This window comes from Ictalurus punctatus, chromosome 8 (assembly GCF_001660625.3).
Source record: "Ictalurus punctatus breed USDA103 chromosome 8, Coco_2.0, whole genome shotgun sequence".
Classification (NCBI taxonomy): Eukaryota; Metazoa; Chordata; class Actinopteri; order Siluriformes; family Ictaluridae; genus Ictalurus; species Ictalurus punctatus.
Window position 1 is genome coordinate 170,001 of NC_030423.2, and position 4,029 is coordinate 174,029.

Below are 4,029 nucleotides of genomic sequence, written 5' to 3' on the forward strand. Positions count from 1 at the left end.
CAAACTGAAAAAAGAAAAGTAAAGAAGAGTCTAAAAGAAATGAATAAAGAAAAAAACAAGAGGGAAGAAGAAAAGAAGGAAAAAGAAGTAATGAAAATAGTCAGGCAGAAGAAAGTAGACGATCAGGCAGAAAGGAGAAGGGAAAGAAGAGAGAAGAAGAAAGAAACCTGCAGTAAAACTGAGCGCGTGTGAGATGTTTAACACACGTTTCAGTTCACAGCCTCTGAGTCACAAACACGTAAAGACACGTCACGTCACAATCCAGACACGTCACACATCACACTCCAGACACGTCACACTCCAGACACGTCACAATCCAGACACGTCACACATCACACTCCAGACACGTCACACTCCAGACACGTCACATTCCAGACACATCACACTCCAGACACGTCACACATCACACTCCAGACACGTCACACTCCAGACACGTCACACATCACACTCCAGACACGTCACACTCCAGACACGTCACATTCCAGACACGTCACACATCACACTCCAGACACGTCACACTCCAGACACGTCACACTCCAGACACGTCACAATCCAGACACGTCACATTCCAGACACGTCACACTCCAGACACGTCACACTCCAGACACGTCACACTCCAGACACGTCACACTCCAGACATGTCACACTCCAGACACGTCACACTCCAGACACGTCACACTCCAGACACGTCACACTCCAGACACGACACAGTACAGACACATCACAGTCTAGACACGTCACTCTCCAGACATGTCACAGTCCAGACACGTCACACGACTTTTTACACGTCAACTCAGTCACGTATCTCAAAGTGTTTATACGATGCTAATGCTGATGGATAACAACATGTACCATGACACTTGTTTATTAAAGAACGACACGTCATACCTTCTATCCGTTTATAGTTACATTTAATGTTCAGTGAAAGGAGTCATTTCGTGTTCTCGCTTGTTATAGCAGCTATAAACGCTCGTTCCCTCACCATCCCTCTCTCTATTCTCTCTCTCTCTTTATTCTCTCTCTCTATTCTCTCTCTCTCTTTATTCTCTCTCTCTATTCTCTCTCTCTCTTTATTCTCTCTCTCTATTCTCTCTCTCTCTTTATTCTCTCTCTCTATTCTCTCTCTCTCTTTATTCTCTCTCTCTATTCGCTCAGAAAACATCTGTTTATTATCAGTGGAGCGTGTGCTGTACACGTCCCTGTGAACGAGCCGTTACTATAGAAACCATAACGTATTAGAATGAGTGCATTAATATAAACCTGCGCTACTGTCAGAGCCGCTGTTATAGAGAACTAATCACCGCCTCCTGACCAATCACAGTCCAGAACTCATCAGAGCTATAGTGTAATAATAATAATAATAATAATAAACTGTTGTGGTGCCGGTTGTATAGAACGTGTGTGATGGATGATAGTCGTCACTTGTCTGGTGTAAATTAGGGATTAGTGTGAGCTGAGAACAGCTCGTTATGACATGATCAGGTGTCAGTGTGAAATTAAATTCTCCGTCATTGTGTTACAGTGTTAAAGTTTCACACTTTAAAATGTGTGTAAAGTTATAAAACTCCACAGAGAAACACAGCAGAGTGAAATCTCCATTATTCATATCACTGACATCGCCCGCTTCACTCACTGCGGCTCTGAACACACCTTACAACTCAACACACTTCAACATTGTGCCGTTGTGAATGCTGGACCTAAAACACACACACACACACACACACACACACACACACACACTCTCTCTCTCTCTCTCTCTCTCTCTCTCTCTCTCTCTCTGACTGTCACAAAGCTGTGAAGTTAAAACTGAATGAATGAAAAAGACTTACTGAACGCCCTGCTGAAGTCCTGCGGGGTTTCATCCTCACTGCTGTGTGTGTGTGTGAGTGTGTGTGTATGTGTGTTATCTAAGTGTGTCTGCGTCTGTTGTCTGATAATGTATGTGTCTGCGTCTGTCGTTCCTCACAGGGTGAATAGTGTGTGTGTGTGTGTGTGTGTGTGTGTGTGTGTGTGTGTGTGTGTGTGAGCCGCACTGAGCTGCAGTGAGTCTATAACGACTTTAAGGTTCTCGGCTGGGCTCGGGGCCAGACTCACACTGAAACTCGTCTATTTGTGTCTGCGAGGCTGCGCTGCACTTTTTCACGGCGTTGTGGTCAGGAGTGTAATTTCACTGTAGACCTCCGGGCAAAACTGCCGACGCTGCGACGGGGACGTGGACGTTTCTAAAATCTGACAGAAAAACAGCTGAAACCGCACGAAGAGCCGGAGGAGTGGAAACCAGATGTGGATGGAGAAAAAACACGGCCAGACGCCGTGGCAGCAACAGCAGCATGAAACCTGATTTCTCACCCGGACACACCATGTTTACTTTTATTCTCTAGAAGTAGGGAGCGAGGCGAGACAGGGGAGAGAGCATGTTGTCTAGGAGAAAGTTATTTCTGGACCTTCAGTGTCTCGTTTTCACTTCACAGCGTCCAGGTGCTGATTCCCGGGAAACTAAAACACAAACAAATGGAAACAAACCCACAAACACACTTCTGTTTCCTGAAGACATTACTGAACTCTCAAAGTGATGGAGAGAGAGAGAGAGAGAGAGAGAGGAAGGGAGAGAGAGGACGGGAGAGGGAAAGAAAGAAAGAGAGAGAGGGGGGGGGGGAGGGAGAGAGAGGGCGAGAGAGAGAAAGAGAGGGAGAGAGAGAAAGAAAGAAAGAGGGAGAGAGAGAGAGAAATGACATCATTGGCCGTCAGTGTGAATTTCAATTCTCCAACATTCCAACAGTGTGTTTAGTGAGAAATTTTCACACTTTTATCTGATTTTAAAATAATAATAATAATAATAATAATAATTTAAATATATATATATTTAAATAGTAATATATATATTAATATTAATATATATAATAATATATTTAAATTTTATAAAAAAGCAAAACGCCACTGAAATTCTCTACAAAATGTGAGTGAGAGTCTCTCTCTCTCTCTCTCTCTCTCTCTCTCTCTCTCTCTCTCTCTCTCTCTATCACCACAATCACTCCCAGATGTTCACTATTAAGGCTGCTCACTTCAATGCTAAATGCTGCTGGAATGGGAACAAACCCGAAGTGAAAAACAGCCCTTACAAATTATACACTGTGCTTTTCCATCATCCAGAGAACTTTCCATAAGAATTCCAGTGTGATTCAGTCAGGAGCGCATTTCATCCAGACGGAAAAACCCTAAAAATGAAGGGCAGATGAAAACCGCACTCCTGTGCACTCACATGCTTCATGCAGTTTTCACGACAAAGTCAGAGAAAATATAAAGTTCATATAATGCATTAACAATTACCAGTATATGCACTATATAGTGAATAGTGCATGTGGTTTGGGACGTGCCCCCAGTGGACTAATGACATGGACTGTATAGTGAATAGGGCCTGTGGTTTGGGACACGCCCACAGTCAACTGAACCCTGTCATGAAATTGGGTGATGAAGAGATCCCACCTGGCTTGGTGAGGAGAGAGACTTTGGACCTCCTGATGTATTCTAGGTTCCAATAGATTGTACACAACATAGGGATGGAGGGGATCTTCCGACCAATGCTTCCATTTTTCAAGGATCAGCTTAATGGCTAGAAGTTCTCTATTCCCCACCTCATAATTTCTTTTGGCTTAGTCCATCACCCCGATCTTATCCACACTGCACTGGCTCCCAGTGAAATCTCGCACTGATTATAAAATACTATCACTGACCTATAAAGCACTGAATGGTCTCGTGCCACAGTACCTGAGTGAACTTCTGGTCTTTTATGATCCTCCACGCCTACTTCCATCAGAAGGTGCAGGCTATTTGTTGGTACCTGGAATAGTGAAGGTTACAGCAGGGGGAAGAGCTTTCTCTTACAAAGCCCCACAGTTATGGAACAGTCTTCCAGTTAGTGTTCGGGACTCAGACACAGTCTCAGTGTTTAAGTCCAGGCTGAAGATGTTTTTGTTTACTCAAGCTTTTAGTGAACAGTTTTGTTCTTAGGTAAAGGAGCAGATCTAGAGG

At 43.8% G+C, this 4,029-nt stretch overlaps 1 protein-coding gene across 1 annotated transcript in view; it reads right to left on the minus strand.

The window, feature by feature from the left end:
* Window positions 1-2,540, minus strand: part of LOC108269084 (INSC spindle orientation adaptor protein) — a 32,081-nt gene extending 29,541 nt beyond the window's left edge. The window contains exon 1 of the mRNA XM_053682256.1: window positions 1,830-2,540. The gene's annotated coding sequence lies outside the window, so the exon portion shown is untranslated. The remainder of the gene's footprint in view (window positions 1-1,829) is intronic.
* Between the last annotated feature and the right edge of the window lie 1,489 nt (window positions 2,541-4,029).